The 26,408-nt window shown below is 37.7% G+C and overlaps 2 protein-coding genes across 23 annotated transcripts in view; one reads left to right on the forward strand and one right to left on the reverse strand.

Moving 5' to 3' along the window:
• Synj (synaptojanin) overlaps window positions 1-26,408 on the forward strand; it is a 566,615-nt gene that overhangs the window by 168,120 nt on the left and 372,087 nt on the right. For 2 of the 4 annotated variants that reach the window (XR_010950494.1, XR_010950491.1), the window contains 2 exons: window positions 14,288-14,642; window positions 15,830-15,913. The gene's annotated coding sequence lies outside the window, so the exon portion shown is untranslated. The remainder of the gene's footprint in view (window positions 1-14,287; window positions 14,643-15,829; window positions 15,914-26,408) is intronic. The other 2 variants (XR_010950493.1, XR_010950492.1) reach the window with 1 other exon arrangement.
• The window catches only part of Prosap (prosap), a 163,285-nt gene that overhangs the window by 103,328 nt on the left and 33,549 nt on the right, over window positions 1-26,408 (reverse strand). The gene's annotated exons all lie outside the window — the stretch shown is intronic.

Raw genomic sequence — 26,408 nt, forward strand, 5'->3', positions numbered from 1 at the left:
AATGTCAATGTTATGCAAATCCATTAGCTAATTTTTAAGAGAAATTTATGCTCACTACTTTGTTTCTATGATCACGGTTCACAGAAATTTCTGTCATATCAACAGCCTTCACTGTTATTCTAATGTTGACAGAAATCTGTTATTTTTACAGTTTAGTTGGTATTGTTAGAGTGGCAGTTATAATTGTTTAGCTGACCGAGCCATGGCGTGCGTATGCTGCAATTTTTTTGTTGTTGATTTGACAGGACAATTCAGAATCAACAATTTATGCCAAGTTGACTAAGTAGCTGATAGTGACGTACAAAAATTTAACCGTGATTCAGTTGATTTTACCAGTTTTTTTTTTCACGCAGTACACTTTTCAGAAATCCAAATCGATTTTCCTTTCGTATAATTTAAGAAACCTGCTTCATTACAAATTTGTAGAAACGAAATTGCTAATTTAAATGAAAAGATGTACGTAGGCAAGTTTATTTCAACTAATTTCAAACCGGCCTTTTTTACATCAGGCTTGAGTGCTCTAGCCTCTGTCTAAAACAAAAAAAACAATTTTTTTAACTATATCTCATTTACAAATTGGTTACCAATTTGTTAGCTAAACTCTAAAGACATTCGGCTTTCTTCAGAAAAGTGTGAATGATTTGGTTTGCTGGGATATTTCTATGCCTGTTTCTATGTAGTAGTGCCATTAAAATTCAAAGCATTGATATCGGCTTCAACAAATATATTTTTATGCTAACTACACATTCTATCATCTAAGCAACTTTTCCTTTTCACTTGGTCATTCCTTTAACTAGAATGAAATATCAGGGTTTGATACCCCTCGTAGACGCCATACTTTATTTCTGTATTTACGTACATTTTGAATTCAAATCATGAAAATTGCATATCGGCAAGGAGATTTGTTTACCCTCAATGGAATACATTCGGAGACTTTTTAAACATATGTATATACCGATAATGCTTATCAGAGATGGGCAAATTATTCAAATGGGTCTGATGCAGTCACATACAGTCAACTATTTCGCCCGACAGTTGTATACTTACGGCTGCATAGATCGGCAACAAGCTTCAATATAATTTCTCCAATGACGAGTGGAAGAAATGCGGGGACATGCAACAAGGTATCATCAGCCGATATCATGATTATGCTAACCTCAGATATTTAGCAGCATAGCGGGCAACAATGAGCCCTGCATCATTTATTTTGGTCATTGTGGTCGTACTACTCAAATTATAGGAAAACAAGCTGTGGAAATGTAATGGCACGAGTGGATTCGTACGACAGGCATTAATGTTGCCCAAGTTATCTTCGTTATAAGCTGAGATGAGACCAATATTCATTCAGGTTTAATAAGCACTATAACAAATAACAGTACTTTTAATTGAAAATAGAAACTTAAATAGACTTACTCCATCTTTGCAAATGACAAGCATTTGAGCTCACTTCAATCTTCTTTAAAAAAAGATATTGATGGGCTGTCTTCTTTTTTGGTTAAAAAATGTAGCAGTTCGCTATGCGTGCCGTTGTGCCATATCTTTAATGTGTCATTGTCCACTGGCGTTTTCATTGATCGATGGAAATTGGCTTCTATTACTCCAATCTTCAAGTCTGGAAATAAGAGCGAGGTAGCAAACTACAGGCCAATCTCTAAACTATCAACCTGTTCAAAACTGTTTGAGAAAGTAGTAAAGGAGAAGTTGGCCTTTGCTATTAAAGGAATAACCGATCCATGTCAGCATGGGTTTGTTGCGTGTCGTTCAACAGTGACAAACTTAGCTGTTTTTTCGCAATACTGTGTTTCTGCTTTTAAGGATGGGTATCAAGTTGATACTATATATACAGATTTCTCTAAGGCGTTTGATACAGTGTCCCACAAGATACTTCTTCAGAAACTTGAGTACATTGGTTTCCATTCAGCTTTTCTGTCATGGTTAAAGTCATACCTGACAAACCGAATTTTATTTGTTGAAATCGAGAATATGAGGTCGTATGAGTTCTTGGCAACCTCTGGGGTGCCACAAGGTAGTATTCTCGGTCCAATCTTATTTGGTATCTTCATTAATGACGTCGGCTTATATTTAAAGCATTCAAATTATTTACTTCATGCTGATGATTTAAAACTGTTTAGGCGTATCACCACTGTATCTGATGCATTGCTCCTACAGAGAGATTTGGATGCTCTTAATGTGTGGGCTTTTAATAATCATCTGAGACTTGACAGTAGTAAATGTTGGCATATAACGTTTTCTAGAACTACAAGTGCGCTTACGTCAACATACTATATCGCTAATACATATCTTGCCTCGGTCAAAGAATTTCGTGATCTTGGTGTCATTTTCGACTCTTCGTTCACTTTCGTTAACCATGTTAACTATCTTATACCAAAAGCGTATGCTAATTTAGCGTTTTTACGGCGTTATGCGAAGGATTTTAAGGACCCATACACTAGGAGTATATTGTATAATTCATTAGTGCGATCTAAATTAGAGTACGCCTCTATCATATGGAATCCCATTTACAGCACTTACTCTGCTAGAATTGAAAGGGTTCAACGTAAATTCATTCGATTCGCCCTCCTACCCCTTCATTTTGTTAATCCCCTACCACCTTATATAAACAGGTGCATGCTTATAAATGTTATGCCACTGCATGTCAGACGCTCAGTACAACATTTAATGTTTATTTACGATATTATCTCTGGTACTATTGTTTGCTCAGCTCTGTTGGAGCAGTTAAATTTTCTAGTTCCTAATAGATCTCTACGCTCTCATAATATATTCTACGGTGAAGTTCTGAGAACCAATTACCTTAGCTTTGCCCCTCTCACAAGAGGTCTCGAAGAGTGTAATAAAATTTCCAGAATGTTAAATCTTGACTTTGCAATGCCCAGGCCTTTGTTTAAGTTACGGATTGAGTCTTACTATCGAGAAAATTTATCTCATCCTTGAATTAATTAATTTTAGTTGCTTAGTTTTAAGTTAATTTGCAAACTTGTAAATCTAGTCAGTAAGGTTTCTGCCATTGACTCAATAAATATGAATATGAATATGAATATGAATATACTTCAGAATGAGTACTTTGAAATACTCAAAATATGTTCAAAGGAATAAATTCTTAAGGCCCAAACACATTTGGCACTTTCAACATGCGTTCTTTCAAAGTGATGGCAGCGCCAGAACGACGCAAAAGTCGAATGTGTTCGGGCCTTCACGGAATTAAAAACTTCTCTTTAATTTTTTTCCTTTAAAATACTTGTCATGTAAAAAAAGGGGTTGCCAGCACAATGAATACCTTCTCCAACTCAATTATCAACCTCACCTACCCGCTGCGATTCCTTTAGCTCTGGCTATCGCACGTCCCGGTGCGGAAGGAGAGGGTTGGATTACTTAGGAGGTTCAATGTGGTCATATTAAATCATTCCCCAGATAGTCGGTCTAGTACGTTAATGGTGCTATTTTCTGGAATGTACCAGATAAATATCTAGCAAAGGACCTGCAACATCGATACAACTTCTCAAAACCTTCCCTATCGCTACAAGAAGAAAAAGAAGACGAAGAAATAAGTCCAAGTAACAATTTTTGGTAATAGTCTAGTTGAGGGGTCGACTGCTAATAAGCTACCAAAAATATAGAGTGAGGTAAAATTTTAACGCGTTCAAAAGATATTAACGAAAAACCGAAAAAAGACCCGCGGGTACCTCCGAAACCGGGGGTCGGATCCATAGTATTTTTACGTATTTTTTCTCCGTTGGCGACCTTTGGCCGCGCTTATAAAAAATAACCCTGGGCTACGCCATGCCAAGTCCGGGTGTGTGGTATAACCGTGGCTACCGCCACGGTGATGCACAATTTTTTTTGTGGGTACAAACACAACAACAACCACATTGAAATCGCCAACTTCAACTACAAATATCTCCGGACATAGATAAAATTTTTCCGCCTTCGGATTATTGTTCTCGAGATTAATACGCGTCTTTTGACACTTCTCTCGATATTTTTTGACGCGTATTAGCAGTCGACCCCTCAACTAGACTTTTACCCAATTTTTTAAGAGTGTTCATAATTTTAAAAAAGTATTTATTGCATGCATTTTTTAACCCTGATAGCTATCGCCCATTCCTGACATTTAAATACATATGTATTTGTATTATTCAGTCGTATATGTGAGAGCGTATATTTGTTTTTTGAAATGGTCTTTCGTCTAATGTGAGTGTTCTCAAGTTTCTTTTGTCGTTTATGTTTACTGTTTGAGCCGTCTTTTTGTAAAATTTGCTTAGGTTATCAAAACAATTGCTTGGTCCAATGTCCATGCAATTTTTATCATAGTCTTAAGCTAGTTTGGGTTGAACTGGCTGGTACGTGAGGACGTTACAAAAACTCAATGAGTCCATAGTGTAACTGGAAGTTTGTTTAATGATCAAACTGAGAAACCCTATCAAAAGCCAGGATCTACACCTTTTCGTCTTTAAGTGCAGAAAATTACAATTCAAGTTCAGACATTCCAATTTAAATTCAGAAATTTAAAATCCAAATTCAGAAAGTTACAATTCAAGTTCAGATATTCCAATTTAAGTTCAGAAAATTATAATTCGAGTTCAGAAAACCACCTTTCAAGTTTAGAAAATTACAATTCAAGTTCAGAAAATTTGTCAGGAATTTTTTGTTTCATGCAATGGCAATTTAAGTATGTAAGATGGTAAATGTTAACGCTAATAATTTGATAAAAGGATATGAAGACCTAATATCTGTCAAGGAAGCATTGGACTTCTTAACACACTTAAATCAATTTTGCTCACATGAAGGAGATAGCGAAACAAAACCGTTTTCTCTCTTCTCTCTCCTCCTCTCATAAGAGGTCATTTACAAGGATATCCAGCTATATTATAAAGGTCATAAGCATTGATCTGCATTGTGTATGACAGCAGTGATGACGAAATCAACGGAGCAGCCAAAATTCCGCAAGTAACGTATAAGTACTTTGTGCACAGATCAAATCTTCCTCCACATGCCTCTAGCAACTCTGTGGAGGTCTCCCCCTTCCACTGCTTTCGAACTGCGGTGTCGACTGAAGTACTTTCATGGCTGAAGCGTCCTCTTGCACTTGTTGAAAAGAGTAATCTTCCGTTTGATTTCTTAGCTTGGGGTGTACCCGCCTTGGAGAAAACTTTGTGTACAGTATATCCAAGCCACCATTGTCAACGAAGTATCAACACTTCCGCAAATAACATATAATTACATTACTTAGTATGAATTGGAATAACTTTTGAAAAATAACACCCTACTTATAATTTTCTGAATTTGAATTGTTAATTTCTGAACTTGTAATGCGATTTTCTGAACTCGAAATGTAATTTTCTGAACCTGAATTGTAATTTTCTGAACTTGAAATGAAAATTCTGAACTTGAATTGTAATTTTCTGAACTTGAATTGTAATTTTCTGAATTTAAATTGGAATTTCTGAACTTGAATTGTAATTTTCTGAACTTGAATTGGACACACTGACTTGAATTGTAAATTTCTGAATTTAAATTTAAATTTCTGAATTTAAATTGGAAATTCTGAACTTGAATTGTAAACTTTTGAACTTGAACTGCAATATTCTGAACTTAAACTGGAAAAGGTGTAGATATGTTATAAAATAACTTCGTTCTCTTGGCAAATATTAGAAGTTACTGCTTCTAGATGTAGATCTGATAGATGTACCACTCATCCAACGCGCAGTACCTATATCTGCTATCAATAATATAAAGCATGTAATGTTAGAGGCCAGTGTCCAGTGAGTATACTTGCCTTGAGCTTACAGCTCTCTTTATACTCAGTTGAGCAGAGCTCACAGAGTATATTAAGTTTGATTGGATAACGGTTGGTTGTACATATATAAAGGAATCGAGATAGATATAGACTTCCATATATCAAAATAATCAGGATCGAAAAAAAATTTGATTGAGCCATGTCCGTCCGTCCGTCCGTCCGTCCGTCCGTCCGTCCGTCCGTCCGTCCGTCCGTCCGTCCGTTAACACGATAACTTGAGTAAATTTTGAGTTATCTTGATGAAATTTGGTATGTAGGTTCCTGAGCACTCATCTCAGATCGCTATTCAAAATGAACGATATCGGACTATAACCACGCCCACTTTTTCGATATCGAAAATTTCGAAAAACCGAAAAAGTGCGATAACTCATTACAAAAGACAGATAAAGCGACGAAACTTGGTAGATAGGTTGACGTTATGACGCAGAATAGAAAATTAGTAAGATTTTGGACAATGGGCGTGGCTCCGCCCACTTTTACAAGAAGGTAATTTAAAAGTTTTGCAAGCTGTAATTTGGCAGTCGTTGAAGATATCATGATGAAATTTGGCAGGAACGTTACTACTGTTACTCTATATGTGCTAAATAAAAATTAGCAAAATTGGATTAAGAACACGCCCACTTTTTAAAAAAAAAATTTTTTAAATTCAAATTTTAACAAAAAATTTAATATCTTTACTGTATATAAGTAAATTAAGTCAAAATTCAACTCCAGTAATGATATGATGCAACAAAATACAAAAATAAAAGAAAATTTCAAAATGGGCGTGGCTCCGCCCATTTTCATTTAGTTTGTCTAGAATACTTTTATTGCCATAAGTCGAACAAAAATTTACCAATCCTTCTCAAATTTGGTAGGAGCATAGATTCTATGACGGTAACTGTTCTCTGTGAAAATGGGCGAAATCGATGGAAGCCACGCCCAGTTTTTATACACAGTCCACCGTCTGTCCTTCCGCTCGGCCATTAACACAATAACTTAAGCAAAATCCGATATATCTTTACTAAACTTAGCCCACGTACTTACCTGAGCTCACTTTTTCTTGGTATAAAAAATGGGCGAAATCTGACCATAACCACGCCCACTTTATCGATATCGAAAATTACGAAAAATGAAAAAAATGCCATAATTCTATACCAAATACGAAAAAAGGGATGAAACATGGTAACTGGATTGGTTTGTTGACGCAAAATATAACTTTGGAAAAATCTTTGTAAAATGGGTGTGACACCTACCATATTAAGTAGAAGAAAATGAAAAAGTTCTACAAGGCGAAATCAACAGCCCTTGGAATCTTGGCAGGAATACTGTTAGTGGTATTGCATATATAAATAAATTAGCAGTACCCGACAGATGATTTTCTGGATCACCTGGTCCACATTTTGGTGGATATCACGAGAACGCCTTCACATATACATCTAAGGGCCACTCGCTTTTAAAACCCTCATTAATACCTTTAATTTGATATCCATATCGTACAAAAGCATACCAGAGTCACCCCTGTCCCACCCTAATGGCGATATCTCGAAAAGGCGTCCACCTATAGAACTAATGCCCCCTCTCTCTTAAAATGCTCAGTAACACCTTTCGTTTGATACCCATATCGTACAAACATTCTAGAGTAACCCCTGGCCCACCCTAATGGCGATATCTCGAAAAGGCGTCCACCTATAGACCTAGTGTCCACTCCCTCTTAAAATGCTCAGTAACACCTTTCGTTTGATACCCATATCGTACAAACATTCTAGAGTCACCCCTGGCCCACCCTAATGGCAATATCTCGAAAAGGCGTCCACCTATAGACCTAATGCCCACTCCCTCTTAAAATGCTCAGTAACAGCTTTCGTTTGATACCCATATCGTACAAACATTCTAGAGTCACACCTGGCCCACCCTAATGGCGATATTTCGAAAAGGCGTCCACCTATAGAACTAAGGATTACTCCCTTTTAAAATACTCATTACCACCTTTCATTTGATACCCATATCGTACAAACATTCTAGAGTCACCCTGGCCCACCCTAATGGCGATATCTCGAAAAGGCGTCCACCTATAGACCTAATGTCCACTCCCTCTTAAAATGCTCAGTAACACCTTTCGTTTGATACCCATATCGTACAAACATTCTAGAGTCACCCCTGGCCCACCCTAATGGCGATATCTCGAAAAGGCGTCCACCTATAGACCTAATGTACACTCCCTCTTAAAATGCTCAGTAACACCTTTCGTTTGATACCCATATCATACAAACATTCTAGAGTCACCCCTGTCCCACCCTAATGGCGATATCTCGAAAAGGCGTCCACCTATAGACCTAATGCCCACTCCCTCTTAAAATGCTCAGTAACACCTTTCGTTTGATACCCATATCGTACAAACATTCTAGAGTCACACCTGGCCCACCCTAATGGCGATATCTCGAAAAGGCGTCCACCTATAGAACTAAGGATTACTCCCTTTTAAAATACTCATTACCACCTTTCATTTGATACCCATATCGTACAAACACATTCTAGAGTCACCCTGGCCCACCCTAATGGCGATATCTCGAAAAGGCGTCCACCTATAGACCTAATGCCCACTCCCTCTTAAAATGCTCAGTAACACCTTTCGTTTGATACCCATACCGTACAAACATTCTAGAGTCACCCTTGGTCCAGCTTTATGGCGATATCTCGAAAAGGCGTCCACCTATAGAACTAAAGATTACTCCCTTTTAAAATACTCATTACCACCTTTCATTTGATACCCATATCGTACAAACACATTCTAGAGTCACCCTGGCCCACCCTAATGGCGATATCTCGAAAAGGCATCCACCTATAGACCTAATGCCCACTCCCTCTTAAAATGCTCAGTAACACCTTTCGTTTGATACCCATATCGTACAAACATTCTAGAGTCACCCTTGGTCCACCTTTATGGCGATATCTCGAAAAGGCGTCCACCTATAGAACTAAGGATTACTCCCTTTTAAAATACTCCTTACCACCTTTCATTTGATACCCATATCGTACAAACACATTCTAGAGTCACCCCTGGCCCACCCTAATGGCGATATCTCGAAAAGGCGTCCACCTATAGACCTAATGCCCACTCCCTCTTAAAATGCTCAGTAACACCTTTCGTTTGATACCCATATCGTACAAACATTCTAGAGTCACCCCTGGCCCACCCTAATGGCGATATCTCGAAAGGGCGTCCACCTATAGACCTAATGCCCACTCCCTCTTAAAATGCTCAGTAACACCTTTCGTTTGATGCACATATCGTACAAACACATTCTAGAGTCACCCCTGGCCCACCCTAATGACGATATCTCGAAAAGGCGTCCACCTATAGACCTCATGCCCACTCCCTCTTAAAATGCTCAGTAACACCTTTCGTTTGATACCCATACCGTACAAACATTCTAGAGTCACCCCTGGCCCACCCTAATGGCGATATCTCGAAAAGGCGTCCACCTATAGACCTAATGCCCACTCCCTCTTAAAATGCTCAGTAACACCTTTCATTTGATTCCCATATCGTACAAACACATTCTAGAGACACCCCTGGTCCACCTTTATGGCGATATCTCGAAACGGCGTCCACCTATGGAACTAAGGATCACTCCTTTTCAAAATACTCATTAACAGCTTTCATTTGATACCCATATCGTACAAACACATTATAGAATCACCCCTGGTCCACCTTAATGGGGACATCTCGAAAAGGCGTCCACCGATAGACCTAAGGCCCACTCCCTCTTAAAATGCTCAGTAACACCTTTCATTTGATACCCATATCGTACAAACAAATTCTAGAGTCAGCCCTGGTCTACCTTTATGGCGATATCCCTAAATGGCGTTCATCCATAGAACTATGGCCTATTCTCTCTTAAAATACTCTTTAATACCTTTCATTTGATACACATGTTATACAACCACATTCCAGGGTTACCCCAGATTGATTTTCCTTATTTTGTCTCCATAGCTCTCAACTGAGTATGTTATGTTCGGTTACACCCGAACTTAGCCTTCCTTACTTGTTTTATACTCAGTTGAGCATAGCTCACAGAGTATATTAACTTTGATTGGATAACGGTTGGTTGTACAGGTATAAGGGAATCGAGATAGATATAGACTTCCATATATCAAAATCATCAGTATCGAAAAAAAATTCGTTTGAGCCATGTCCGTCCGTCTGTCCGTTAACACGCTAACTTGAGTAAATTTTGAGGTATCTTGATGAAATTTGGTGTGTAGGTTCCTGGGCACTCATCTCAGATTGCTATTTAAAATAAAAGATATCGGACAATAACCACGCCCACTTTTTCGATATCGAAAATTTCGAAAAATCGAAAAAGTGCGATAATTCATTACCAAATACGGATTAAGCGATGAAACTTGGTAGATGAGTTGAACTTATGACGCAGAATTGAAAACTAGTAAAATTTTGGACAATGGGTGTGGCACCGCCCACTTTTAAAAGAAGGTAATTTAGAAGTTTTGCAAGCTGTAATTTGGCAGTCGTTGAATATATCATGATGAAATTTGGCAGGAACGTTACTCTTATTACTATATGTCTGCTTAATAAATATTAGCAAAATCGGAGAACGAACACGCCCGCATTTAAAAAAAAAATTTTTAAATTCAAATTTTAAAAGAAAAGTTAATATCTTTACAGTATATAAGTAACATTCAACTCCAGTAATGATATGTTGCAACAAAATACAAAAATAAAAGAAAATTTCAAAATAGGCGTGGCTCCGCCCTTTTTCATTTAATTTGTCTAGGATACTTTTAATGCCATAAGTCGAACAAAAATTTACCAATCCTTGTGAAATTTGGTAGAGGCTTAGATTTTAGGACGATAACTGTTTTCTGTGAAAAAGGACGAAATCGGTTGAAGCCACGCCCAGTTTTTATACACAGTCGACCGTCTGTCCTTCCGCTCGTCCGTTAACACGATAACTTGAGCAACAATCGATATATCTTTACTAAACTCAGTTCACTTACTTATCTGAACTCACTTTGTATTGGTGTAAAAAATGGCCGAAATCCGACTATGACCACGCCCACTTTTTCGATATCGGAAATTACGAAAAATGAAAAAAATGCCATAATTATATACCAAATACGAAAAAAGGGATGAAACATGGTAATTGTATTGGTCTATTGACGCAAAATATAACTTTAGAAAAAAACTTGGTAAAATGGGTGTGACACCTACCATATTAAGTAGAAGAAAATGAAAAAGTTTTGCAGGGCGAAATCAAAAGCCCTTGGAATCTTTGAAGGAATACTGTTCGTGGTATTACATATATAAATAAATTAGCGGTACCCGACAGATGATGTTCTGGATCAACCTGGTCCACATTTTGATCGATATCTCGAAAACGCCTTCACATATACAACTAAGGGCCACTCCCTTTTAAAACCCTCATTAATACCTTTCATTTGATACCCATATCGTACAAACAAATTCTAGAGTCACCCCTGGTCCACCTTTATGGCGATATCTCGAAAAGGCGTCCACCTATAGAACTAAGGCCCATGCCCTTTTAAAATACTCATTAACACCTTTCATTTGATACCCATATCGTACAAACAAATTCTAGAGTCACCCCTGGTCCACCTTTATGGCGATATCTCGAAAAGGCATCCACCTATAGAACTAAGGCCCACTCCCTTTTAAAATACTCATTAACACCTTTCATTTGATACCCATATAGTACAAACAAATTCTAGAGTCACCCCTGGTCCACCTTTATGGCGATATCTCGAAAGAGCGTCCACATATAGAACTAAGGCCCACGCCCTCTTAAAATACTCATTAACACCTTTCATTTGATACCCATATTGTACAAACGCATTCTAGAGTCAACCCTAGTCCACTTTTATAACGATATTCCGAAAAGGCGTCCACCTATAGAACTAAGGCCCACGCCCTTTTAAAATACTCATTACTACCTTTCATTTGATACCCATATCGTACAAACAAATTCTACAGTCACCCCTGGTCCATCTTTATGGCGATATCTCGAAAAGGCGTCCACCTATAGAACTAAGGCCCACGCCCTTTTAAAATACCCATTAACACCTTTCATTTGATACCCATATTGTACAAACGCATTCTAGAATCACCCCTGGTCCACGTTTATGGCGATATCACGAAAAGGCGTCCACCCATACAACTAAAGCCCACTCCCTTTTAAAACACTTATTAACACCTTTCGTTTGATACCCATATTGTACAAACGCATTCTAGAGTCAACCCTGGTTCACTTTTATAACGATATTCCGAAAAGGCGTCCACCTATAGAACTAAGGCCCATTCCCTTTTAAAATACTCATTAACACCTTTCATTTGATACCTATATCGTACAAACAAATTCTAGAGTCACCTCTGGTCCACCTTTATGGCGATATCTCGAAAAGGCGTTCACCTATAGAACTTAGGCCCACTCCCTTTTAAAATTATCATTAACACCTTTCATTTGATACCCATATCGTACAAACAAATTCTAGAGTCAGGCCTGGTCCACCTTTATGACGATATCCCTAAATGGCGTCCATCTATAGAACTATGGCCCGCTTCCTCTTAAAATACTCTTTAATACCTTCCATTTGATACACATGTCATACAAACACATTCCAGGATTACCCTAGGTTCTTTTTACAACATGGTGATTTTCCCTTACTTTGTCGCCACAGCTCTCAACTGAGTATGTAATGTTCGGTTACACCCGAACTTAGCCTTCCTTACTTGTTAATGATAAGATTAACTTTGTTAGCTTGATGTTGTAAGACCTGCACATGATTTTCGACACTTTATAGCGCCCCGAAACTTTTAATTTCGCCCAATTTTATTGCGACGTCTACAGTAAAAGCTTCGATGGATACGCCCTTTATAGCTAGCACATCCGCTTTTTCATGCGCATATGTTCTGGGACCCAATATAGATACATATATGCTTCGCGTTACCGCGATTCTTTCCAGGGATAGCTTACGCTCTAACACATTTTAAGATGTTGTGCTTTGCGAGATTCTCGCCTTAATTGATGCTGGACTGTTAATCTAAAAGTTGACGCGGTTGCAGCTTAAGCTATTTTCTTCTACTGCTTTGCTTACTGTTACTACTTCCGCCTAAAAAGCACTCCAGTGATCTGTCTGCTTGTATTATCTGTTTATTTACGGATCAGCACAGTATACCGCAGTTGCTACTACTGCCATTCCTTTGGAACCATAGGTGTACACGTGTATCGCCGCGTCTGCCATTTTGGGCTCAAAAAGTAAGGGCCTTCCTATTGAGATAATTTAAAAAGGCTCTTTGAATAGATTACTCCTTCAATTACCTCACCCTGTACAAAAAAAAACTGCTTGGTTTTATTATATGAAATTCAGTTATTTGTGCTATAGCTTAAACGTGGCATTAGGTATGAAAGCGTACCCCGACCTAGCTCAGCATATTCGATTAGTATGTATGTACATACAGTACGACAGCAGTTCTATAAAACGACAAAAATACAAAAAACAAACAAGGAAATGAGTATAAAACGATGCCGCCAAAGAATCTGGCAAGTAAATATGAGAGATAAGTTAAGATAAAATGATAGAAGACAAAGTGTATGTACATACAGGGTTGGTTGTAACGTTAAGCGAAGGCATAGAAATTGGTTCTGCTAGTATTTGGGGCTGACAAAGTTTTTGCGCAGTTAATGTATCTCCATACATAGTTTTGCTGAAAATAATGTTCGTCTAATGTCATATTACTGTCGCCATTTATATGAGCCAACATAATTTGTAGTTTTTTTTTCTTAAATATTTATTGTAATGTGAACCTTTAGATATTGTTGGGAATAGTAAACAACTTCAAGAGGCATTCACACAAATGTGCCAGAGAAACGCAGCAAGCTTACTTACTTACGTAAAAACATTTAAAAGGATGTGGCAGTTCAATAGGAAACACGAAGGGTACTCAAATCGTCTTCCAACTACTCCTCTAACTTGAAAGGTTGGCCACATACCTTAATTGTACTAATCTAAATTGCTTCTAATTAATTCTAAAGTGTGGCTCAAATCGCGATGAAAAGCTGGGTTTGAGGTTTTGGTGTTGCTTTTCCCGGGGCGTGAAGTTAGGATCTTCGGTGTGGATAGCGCAGCACGCTACCATCACAAAACGGCGGCCGCCAGGAGGATACCGTTAACTGCAAATACGGCTATCATACTTCATTAGCTACTCGTGTTGGCGGCTGCTACATGAAGCTTGGATTTGTTTTAGGGTTTCCATTATAAGCGATAATGTAAACGTTTAATGTAAGCCCATCTTAATTGTCTCGAAATATATGCCTAACTAGGGAAGTTACATATCTGCAAAGTATCTCTCTACAACAAAATCTCAAATCTGCTAAATAACTTTTTTATAACTAAATGGTCCCTTGTACTTTGGCTTTATTTCACAAATGCAAATTTATTTTTCTTTTGCAGTTGTTGCTGTTTTTGTTGTTAACACGGACATCGTGAGAAATTGTTTGATTAGCGTGCAGTCATTTGCAATTTGTGGAACCGTTACTTTGGCTCACAATGCTTCTTCCAAAACAATTTGGGTGTGCGCATGTATTGGTGATTGTACAAGTATGAGTGTCAAATTCATGGTGCTTGGCGAGTGGTGATATTGAGCGTAATCAGGAAACACAACTGTTGATCAACTAATCGGTGATCGCTTTCTGAATGCACCGTTCAGTGTTTACAAACCGTTCAACAGTTTGGATTTTACGACAAATTGTTGATCATGCATTTTTTACTGCAAAAGGGACCTGCAATCCGTAAGGAATAAGAACAAGTAAGATATCTTTATATATAAAAATCACGTGTCACATTGTTTGTCCGCAATGGACTCCTAAATTACTGAACCGATATTGAATTTGTTTTGCACCCCGTGTGTAGTTTGATCTAACTTGAAATATAGGATAGGTTATATCTCAGTTTACTGTCGCAATATTATTATATTGCAATGTTTTTTTTATATGTTTATACGTAATAATAAAATGTTACGTATACTCATATTTTCAGGTGGTGCGGATATACTTCCGTGTAATTGGCTGGTGTTTAATTAAACGTCCTTATCAATAAAAAATATTATAGTGAATGATATCAAGTATAGCATATCACCAGGCCCGCCAAGGGGGGAGGGGTTACCCCCGGACCCCGGGTTTCTGAGGGGGCCCGCGATTTAGAAGTACTAAGACATTTTTTTTTTTTTTAATTCAGGAGAGTCTTTAGTTGTTCCATGTGCAATTTTTAAGCCGAATTTCAAAAGCAACGAATATCTGCATTTCGTTTTAATATTATAATGAAGTGGTAAAATAAAAATCTATATATTTATATATAAGGAAAGGCTAAAATGTGTGTTAGTTGGTGGCCGGTGTTTGAAACGATGCGTCGGTCGATTTTGTTCAAACGTGGACCCGGGTACCCTCAGGATGTGTTATAGAATATGGATATCAAATGAAAGCTGTTGCTGAGAGCTTTAAAGTAATTTTCATTGTGATATTCGATTTCGTCGCATCAACCTGGCAAAACTGATAAATGCGCTTGCGAAGCCGAAATAAAGACATGAATTAATAATACCCACATACTTATTTACATACGTCCTATTCGTTTTGCCTGAAATTTGGTATATAAATTTGTCTATATTAGTATTTACGATCCTTTTTTCCGAGAAGTAGACCAGAGACGGACTGGGACTGGGATTAGGACTAGGACTGGGACTGGAAAAAAAGAGATAGGCTGAGAGATAGATAGAATGAGACGAAGATGGATATAGATGAAGCGAAAAATGCGGGGGGAGGAGTGAATAAAAGGATTAGGAAAAAGTGAAGAGGCCGATGGCAGAGTTAGACGGAAAAAGCTTTTTAAAATGTATGCAGATAGGCCAAATTTAGGGCAGAACAACGTCTGCCGGGCCTGCTAGTTTTAGATAAATGTCAAATTTCCTCACAAGGTGTTCAATATGGTGTTTTTTTACAGGGTGTTAAATATGGCGGCGGGATATCTTCAACTAGCAACAGAAAGATACGCATAATGAGACCAAATAATATTTTTAAAGAACAGGTGAGTGTAGCTTTTTGTTATTTTGACGGTTTGAGTTAATATTTTTGACGGTTTGAAGTGTTGTCTAGGCATAAAAAAAAACGAATTGTTTCTAAGTAAACTTTATTTATTTATTCGTGAAATAATAGTTCGTGTTTATAGCGCAAATCAATTTTAATACGCTGTTCATGATCAGCTCGAATATAGCACTTTCGACGGATTTTAGCATTTAGCCCAAAATGCGACATTTATTTTCGCATTAGCCATACAAATTTTGACAGCAAAACTCGAGTTAGGCCCGCTTTTTCAGTACAAGTTCAACTCAGTTGGTCAGTTAAACTACGCTTAAACTTATTCTGCAGTTTTTCAGTCTACTTTAACTTAAGTTTAAACTATTGTTATGCGGCCGATCTGGCAGGGTTAAACTCTAGTGAACCTTTAAGTTATTTGCGTTAGTTCGAAATGGCGTCGAATATACCCAACAAGCATTTGGGCTTGAGTACCATTAGAGCTCATGTTTATAACTAGCATACTTATAAAATCTCAAGAGTTGCTACGAAACAGTGAGTTTACTTAGCAAAAGAGGGAATTTTTCAAAAAGCGAAAAATGCTATTATTTAAGTTGAAAAATGATAGTTCCCAACTTGTGGTTCCTTGACTGGACTCAAGTGTAAGATTCCAGTATTTTCACGAAAATAAAATAAAATATATATGATTTATTTTTGATAAGTTACGCTTCATTACTGCTATCAATCAGGTGTTTATTTCTTACAATAAAGAGCTGTTTTGATTTGATTCATTTTTTTCAACTTCACCTCAACTCGATATGCGATGTAGGATATCAACTGGAGAAACGTGTTGAATATTCATTTGAGAACTGTACATTTCTCAAAATCTCCCAAAGGTAGATCATGATTTGAAAATGCTAATGACGTTGGATATAAACTCGAGAACTATAAATTTTACAAAATTTCTCAAAGGTTGGATAGTGATTGGGAGAATCAAGTTGAATATCAACTTGAGAACTAGATATATATTTCGCTGGAGAAATATCTTTTAAATATTTGTTGGGTAAGCAAAATCAAGCTGTTGTCGTATTTACAAATTATCTACAGATAATAAAAAACCAATGTTGCCGTACAAAAAAGCCTACCCCAAAAACGGCCTTAAACTGTGACTGAAAAACTACTCAGTAGTTTAATTGGAGCTTAAATTTGACTAAGAGTTTAAGCAAACTTAGTTTAACCAACTACTGAAAAACCGGGCCTTAATGCAGCCACATTTTAGCATTAGCATTACAAATGCGGAGTAACCTTGCATTTTCCGAAAAAAATCACGTGAAGGTAGGTAATGCTGATTATTTTTCTTTTCATTTCTTTCACCCTCTGCTATTCATTGTTTGGTTACAATTTTACTATACTCACAAATTAGCGCGCGTGTTTCAATTTTCTATAATAATTTTTTATTATGTGCAAATGGTCCTTAATATTGTAGTGAAGTGTGAGAAATTGTTTAAGATTTTTTACCTTTTATGAACATGAAATGGTATATTAACTTTGGTCCGATGTTTGTAACGTTGAGAAATATAGAAGATAGACTCATCATTACGTATACCGAATTGATCAGGGCGACGAACTGAGTTGATATAGCCATGTCCGTCTGTCCGTCCGTCCGTCTGTCTGTTTGAACGCAAACTAGCCCCTCAAATTTTGAAATATATCAATGAAATTTGGCACAAGGATGTATTTTTGTATTATATTAGACATTTGTCGGATCCGGTAGGATGGGACCACTATAACATATATCTCCCATACAACCGATCGTTCAGATAAGACGATTTTGGTCATTCCTGCCGCAATTTAGAAAGTATAAACGTGAAACTCGGTGATATATTTTCTAATATATCATAGAAGATATCCTGAAAAAATTACTTTGATCGGAGCTATATATAGTATATATCCCATACAACCGATCGTTCAGATAAGGGGGTTTTTTGCCATTTTTTTTATATTTATCTTAAAATCGTTTAGGTATGTACATCTGTTCACTATATATTTCTTATCTTATACAGCGCATTATTTGGAGATTACGAATGAGATAATATTATTGTTCAGCCCCATTCATGAAAGGTATGAAGTCACTCCAGTCTTACTTGTTTTTTCTTTAAAATTTCAGAAAAATGTTACTATTTTACAGGTTATCTATAACTAAGCTGACGTAAATATGTTGTCAACATATTACTAATCAGTTGTGTATTATGAATGCACAAATTTGTGTTATGCCACAAGCTAAGTAATTTTATAATTTTTTTTTTTATTAGTTTTAATGATGTTTGCGTGATAAATGGCAAATGTTGGTAGATTACAGATTTTTAGCAAAAGTGTGGGAAAGGCTTTCGTTCTGAAAGCTCTTGCATTTTCGTGATAAAATGTATGCTAGTGAAGAAATTCATCTAAAGAGAGACATTTTTCTTAAATTTTTCGGTGATATTAGAGAAAAATTACAAAATTTGCACATTGCCATTGTTACTAGTAAATGTTTCTCTTCTCATTTCTTCATCAGCTAGGCTTTCGGGTGATGAGTTTTGAACTCGAGTTCACCTACATTTACACTAGCGTTAAGAGAGATGCCTCACAATTAGTAAAACTTGTTGAACTTTTAACAAGTTTTCTTGCAGGTATGTAAGTTAAACTTGCCGCTCAATTAGACCTCACATAGACTGAAGGTACGACTTACCCCTATTAGGTATCGTGATTTATGTTATAAAATAACTCCGTCCTCTTGATAAATACTAGAATAACTCTTTCGCCGCTAGAAGCTGGCGCATTGACAGCGCGAGCGAAATTTAGAAAACAAGTTTCTCTAATTTTTGGCAAACACTCCGAGTGTATTTCTGCCATGAAAAGCTTCTCAGTGAAAACTGCCTTGCAGATGCCGTTCGGAGTTGACATATAACATATAGGTCCCGTTCCGCCAATTTGTTGGAAAAATTAAAAGGAGCACGACGCAAATTGGAAGAGAAGCTCGGCCTAAAATGTCTTCGAAGGTTATCGCGCCTTATATTTATTTATTGATTTATTACGGACCAGACCCATTTTTTTTTGTTTTTTTGTATCCTAATTCTTATTGATGTGTTATTTATAATTTTTTTGTTACCGAGTCTTTGAGAGGCAGTGGCTTCTTAAATGCCGAGATCTAACTCATCAGCTGAGAAATATAGATTCACAAAATACAATAGACTAAAAGTATAAATATAATTTTTTAATTATTAAGAGAAGATAGAACCGTCTTTTTTATGGCAAAGAGCGAGTCCGAAACAACAATTATTCTCGAGTGAGAGTTTTAATCTTCACACAAACATAGAAAAGGTTCGTGTAGTTGGAAATACCTTTTGCATTGTTTAAGAATTATAGGTTTATAATGCCTTGAAACTCGGCCTTGTTAACAAAATTCTTAAGTAACGACCTTTATATTAGAATATGTCGATTTGAATGCTAATAACTTAAATAGCGCACACCGAAGTTAATCGAACTTTATAGTGACAACGCCCTGGAAGAAATTATTCAGTCGAGGTCTTTCAGAACCACGTGCACTTTGCGTCAGTTTTTTTCTGAACGCTTTGTACAACTCAATTACAATTCAGCATATTACTGAATAGCTGCTTGTTCTGCGCTAAGTGACATCAAACATAAATATGATTCAAAAAAGGTCTCTCAAAACGTTGGCGTCCCTAGGCCGCAGTCCAGTAAACCCACCTAAGAATTTCAGGACAAATTATTGAAAGTTGAACACCGCGAAGGCAGTAGTCTCACATAGTACTTCATCAAAAAGTGTCCTGGAATACAAAGAAGCATTAGAACGACTTCGCTCGGGCCAGAACATACCTCTGTACTGGGTTCCCGGCCATAAAGGGATGGGAGGTAACGTAAAGGCCGATATGTTGGCAAAAGAAGGTGCAGCTCTCTATCAATCGACGTTTGATGTTCCAAAGCGATAGGAGTTGCATTTGATCCATCAAGCAGCAGGCTGCAAAATTTCTTAGATCATCTTACGCCGTTGGACTAACAAAGTTGCTCATATCTCTAGAGAGATAAGACTTAAGGCTCACGATGGGGATTCTAACTGGACACTGCCCTCCCTCTGGCATAACATGTTTGTATTGTGACGAATATTAGCATCACTAACATGATACTAGTATCACTAAGCTGATACTAAATAGCCACTCGTATGTACGTAAACAAATCAATCATCATTTACACACATATGTACATACAAGGCAACGAACAGATATATGGAAAACACATGTAATCATCAGCCGAAGTAGTACTCACGCATACACCCGCATATGGCTATAAGAGAAACCTAAACTACAAATAGGTATACATTTATATATGTAGCTAATAACCAAGCAAGGGAAACAGTTTCGCGAAAGACTAAACCGTAGGAGAAATGGATGAAAGAGAAAACTGAGAGTATAAAAGCAGCGCAAGCTGAGGAATCAGAATCAGTTTTGATTTAAGCACGCTATTCGTTGTGCTATTGTGAAGTACTTTCAAAGTAGTCTAATAAACACCATTTTGCATCATTGAATATTGGCGTTATTTATTCAACAGTTTAGCGATTCGAACGTTAGCAGAAAGTGTGAAAAAAGCGGAATTTCACTAAATTCGTTACAATATGTTAGGCCTGGTCAGTAATAGCAGATGTAGGAAGTGCGAGCTGCCGGAATAAACGATTGGGCACGTTCTGTGTTGATGTTCTGCGCTCGCTAGGTCAATGCTACAGCTACTAGGAGCAGTTGCCAGATCTCAAGGCAGCTATTAGGAAAACTTTAGTATTCGTATGGTATAACATAAGCAAACAAATTCTGGTAACACTATGCACACATTCAGTTTAAGTGAAGCCTTTTCTGAGCGGCCAATTCAATCTAACTTAACCTAACAACGCGAATTAGGGCAAAAGCTCGGCCTAAATTTCTTCGTCGACATAATGCGCTAATTTATTTGTATTATTAATAAGTGACTCTTCAGCTATCTCTCCTGGAAATCGTGTTAATTAATCTGGGCAATTAAAGTATGTAATTTGTTGGTTTGTTAATGTTTTGAATTCCATGTATGTACTATGTACTTATGTATATATGCACGTGTGTTCATATATTTGCTGAAACTAATGCGATTGCCTATGTTTTGTTGTAATGTGTGAGCGCACTTAAGTGCATTAGTTGCAATTATTTATCACGTACTTTGGCATTTATGCGTAGGTAGGCGTTTTTATGAAGCAAACAATCGTAAAAGAACATGTCGTAAGCAAAACAAAGTCAAACAAATTACAATTTCAACTCCGACAAATGGGTATTCATTTGCAAATTTACAAACATACAAGCTCGTGGTTTCAAAGTTTTATGTTACATAACTCGACTTTGTGTTCAAAAGTTGATACAAAGCGTGGGATTATTAATTTTTTTATGTGTGGAAATTTATAAGTTACACAGTGTAACATCAAAGAAGTTCAAGTTATTTGAAAGTTGTCAGTGAGACAACGGTTCACCGGGCATTTATCGCCTGAATTTCTTCATAGTGCTTACGTAGATTACTGCTTAAGTTCAGAGTTCTAAGATGTCTGTTGGGATGTCCAGATTTTTGAGTATTCAACAGAAAAGGTTTGTACAACATTTCTCTTCTTTATGAGGAGTATTTTCGCCTCACTGTGTAGATGAAGATGACATTCCGTGGCAGTTCTGAGCGCTGTGTTGTGACAGGCTTGCATTTTCTTCAGTACGTTTCTTTTAAGCTCGGTGTCCACATCGGAGACGCGTAGCATACAGGAGGTTGGCCAATTGTCTCATAAGTGGCTATGGACGTTACTTTGTATTTGCTCCAACTGCGCCAGCGAGGGACTTGAGTATTTTGTTAAAGCCCTAAACTTTAAGTACAATTGCGGTTGCATGCATGCAGTATTTTTCGGTGACACTCGAATGCTCTCACGCCGACGTCGATGTCCAATATTATCGACATTTACCACGAACATTCGCCAAGAGTTTGGACGGTGACAGTGCCGAAATTCGCGAGGTGAATGAAGTGTGAAGACTAGCGAGATAGTCATTAATTTTATAGCAAAGCTCATCAATGAAAGTGCAGACCATTATCGTGCAGCCAACGACGTAGGACACAATGCTAACTCCTTCTGGTGGAGAAGTAAGCTTCAATATGAAAAAATTAAGCAAAAGTGAAAACAGGACACAACCCTGCAGCACCCTTTGTTTTGGGTTCATGTTATTGTAACGAATTTAGGGAAACTCTGTTCATTCTGCTGACGTTCGAATCGCTGAACCGTCGAGTAAATAACTCCAATATTCTGTATTGCAAAATGCTCTTTATTAGCCTACTTTGGGAGTAGTACAATTATACTTCACTTCGCAACTAATAACGTGTTTAAACCAAACTGATAAGTTGTTATTCAGCTTGCGTTGCTTTTAAACTCTCGGTTTCCTCATTCACTTATTTCTCCTAAGGTCTAGTAATTTCGCGAACTTCATGCTTGGTTAACAGCTATATACATGTATATTTGTAGTTTGTAGCCATATGCATGTGTATGTGTGAGTAAGTACTTCGGCTGATGACTACATATTTGTATGTGTGAGACATCTCTTCGTCGCCTTCTACATAAGAGTGGCGGCTTTATTGTTGTTGTCCATTTATTTAGTGGCAGCTTAGTGATGCTAATATTCGTCACATTATGTTCCTGAGCTGGACAGATGCTTTCCGATGCAGTCCGCCTTCTTGCAATAATGTGCTGTGATTAACCGTCTAGTGCTGCGAGAACTGTTCTATGGTTCAGTCCGAAATTTATTTGTATGTTGATGGAGCTTAGCGCAGTGTTGGTGCTATTTAAATTTTAAAGCCATACTGATGATTGGCAAGCGGCAGGTTTGCGGTGAAATAAAACAGCAGGGTGGCTAGAACTGTCTTGGCTACTCGTGATAAAAGATATGTCGAACGATATGAGTCCCCTATGCTTGCTGGTTTCTCAGGCTTTAGCAGCGATACCACCCTCGCCATTTCCCATTTTGTAGAGATTATGACAATGGACAGAGACAAGTTGGAGACGTGCGCCAGGTATCTTAATCGCTCATGGCGATGCATGTTTTGTCATTGTGCTAAGTCGGGTTTGAGGGGAGTTTTGCGGTTGACCATAGCTTACCTGCACCTGCCGAAAGGCTACATTTCTTTAGATGTTCCTCCACTTTCGCCCGATTATGTTTGTCAACAAGCTGCCTGGTTTGGCGGTCGCCAGGGCTCTGCTGTGTTACAAGGTCATACTCTCTCGCTAAAGTTTGGAAAATTTCGCCAGATTTCCAGAACTCTTAAAGTGAGCCGACGCGAATTCAATTACCTTGCGAAAAGTAAGTTCCCCTTGACGGAAATCAGTTGGGATTGTTAGGGTAACAAAAAGATTGTCTGCGTTTGCTTTATATACGTGCCTCTTTTGTTTTTTGAAGTTTATGAAAGTGCGTCTCTCAGATGTGATCACTTCGACTGATCGCTCAAACGATAGGAGTATGGGTTGGTGGTCGGAGACCAATGTTACCATCGGCTGCCAGTTGAGGGAGCTAACAAGACCTTGGCATGTTACCGGATTCGTACCTATCTAAAGCTCTCACTCCGACCACATTCGCTAAAAGCTTTAAGGCGCAATTATTGCCGCACACCAACAACAACATCTGCTGGTTCCCGAAAAGGTACACCAATTAAAAAAACTTATATTATATGTCATTCTAAATAATTGCTAATTAAATGGCAAACAAACACTCCTTGAATGGCAGTAATTGAAAACCGAAATTGCTTAAATTACTTTCAACGTAGGAAAACATTTTCAAATTCCGGAACAAACATACACTCATACATATGTACTTTCTGAAAACGAATACAAAATACTATAGAAATTGTTCTTGTTTTTTTTCTTGTTGTTTGCACTTGTGATTACAAAAGAATTCTATGGCTATTGCAAACAATAAAATTTTTTATTGCGAATTTCCGCCCACAATTTTTTATGTTGTCGTTTACATTCATGGAAAGTGAAATGAAAAGAAAAAAATAAAATTTCGCTTCGAAGTCAGTTTGCATGAATCACGAATATCGAAGCGGTCGCCTGATAAAGAAACCACTTGGGGACGGCGATTCGCAGTTTTTCCCATTTTTATCGACGACAGTTTAAGTTCAACTTGGCCTATTTTATATTTATTTATATATACACATACATACATACATACATACATACATACGCATATTGTACATGTAATTGGAATGGGTTTGCGTGTGACTGAGTAAGATTTTCTTTGTGTGCGAATGACCTTCACGCTTAGTTTGACAAATTACTTGTAATGTATGTAGTAATATGGCCATATTATGTATATGTATGTACATATGTATTATGTTTGGCGCGCTTTGCATACTTTTACATATCAATTCAAGCAAAGTCATGACGGCTCTGCAAAGCTTACAATTGAAGTTCCTTGAATTTTATTTGAAACAAGTACGTCGAGTCGAGTTTATGCTTATTTTTACTAAGCCTTTTTTTTTTATACATGTGGTACATTAGACAGGATCACAAGGAAGCTACAAAAACCGGGCTGTAGCGTCCTGAAGTATGCTTCTTGTATCTTTAAACCGGCGGTGTGAAAACGACTTTGAAACTCAAACGGAAATTAGAAGGAATCAATGCCAAATAATGACCGAACCGGTGTAATAGATCAAAGTTACAATAAAAAAAACTTAGGCTGTTTCTCACAACATACTTTCTTCACCACATAAACTCGACAGACCGCAGGCCGATATGTCTCACCTATTTTTTTAAGCCCCTACTGAGGCGAGATGATGAGTATATTAGATGTAAACTGCATCCGGAATTTTTCGCCAATAGTTAACATATTTACTCTGTGAAAACGGTTCATCACACGCGATTGAAAACGGACTTGCCTTCCTGCAGAAGAAACCTTAAAAAAAGTCGAATTGCTTTTACGGGTGACCTAGCACGGATGACGCTCCGGCTAAGAAAGTAAATTTATCAGAAACCGCATATGGATGCAGAGGAAAAGGGCGGCCCCCACTCCGCTGGAAGGACCAGTCGGAAAACGATTAAAGCTCCCTTGTTGTGACCAATTGGCGCCAGTTGGCAGAGCAAAGAAGTGACTGGGGCACCTTATTGGACGGCCATAACCGTTTAAATGGTTAAGTGCCAATTAGGTAATTAAGTAAGTAAGAGTTCCACGGAGGAACCATCGAGTTCAACCATTGGTTCGCAATGACACAGCTCCTCAGAGTATTCGCGATAAAAAACACCAGAATATTACTTCTACAAGAAGTGCACTCTACACAATCTGATACTCCTTCTCTAGATTGTCAGTGATTGCAGACACACGTTGAACGCACAAGCTACCCTATGTACAACGTGGGTGGTATGGGTCCCAGAACACGGAGCCATTATTGGTAACTGTGCCACAGCGCTAGAAGAGCCACGTATCTAACTAAACGACATCTATCAATCAAGGGTATACATACAACATTTTTTATCTGTCTGTAAGAACAAGCACAAGCTTACCTTCTTCGAACAGGCTTATGCTAGATTAGGCCGGAGAAAGCATAAGGCTTCTCACAAATGAGTTGTGCTGCAGCTGCTGGTATGCGGATGAGACCGAAAATGCGAACACGTTCTCTCTCATTCCCACTACATCGCCAAAACACAGCAACGATCCTTAAACCAATGCTTCCTGGATTGTTTAGCAGATTCCGTACGCCACGTGGGTACAATTGCATAAGCCTTTGATAAAGGCTAGCAGACTAGAGCTCTTCCCAGTGGTGTGACAATGGGTCAATGGGCCTAAGTGTGCCTTTTGTGTTGACATTGCGTAGCCATTCTTACCTTCTCAACATAGGCTGCAAGTTTAGGCAAAGTCTTTAAATTTTTTATTTGGTATGAAACCCGACCCAGTTTGATGTACATATGTATATAATTAGGCAGATGTTTTGTTACTTTTTCAAACTACGATTTCCTATAGAATATACATACATTCCTACTAAAATAACGCTCCAAGTTATAAATAATAATGACAACAATAAAAAAAAATAATTTTGAAAACTGCAAGACATTTTGCCGGCTTTGATTCGCTTTCCAAAAATACTGAAATTACTTTGCTTTGTTCGTGATTATCTATGTATGCTGGTTTTGGTAGTAATGGTAGATGCTTTTGTTGTAGATGCTGTTGTTCTTGTTGCTGTTTGCGGTGTTCTGTTGTGTATTGCCTAGGTAACCCAGTTTCTTTGTCAATCCAATGCAGTGCTGCTGTTCAGGTGAATTGAGGTTAAGTAGAAAAGCTAAACAGGAACAAAATTCATTACGTTTGGAGAGCTTGCATATATGTATGACACACAAATATATATGTATATAACTACATATGTATGTGAACTCACAACTTTCAGTGGATTAGAAGAACTTTGATGCTCAGAAGCAAAAAAAATTT

The sequence above is a fragment of the Eurosta solidaginis genome, chromosome 3 (assembly GCF_040869045.1).
Source record: "Eurosta solidaginis isolate ZX-2024a chromosome 3, ASM4086904v1, whole genome shotgun sequence".
NCBI classification, from domain to species: domain Eukaryota; kingdom Metazoa; phylum Arthropoda; class Insecta; order Diptera; family Tephritidae; genus Eurosta; species Eurosta solidaginis.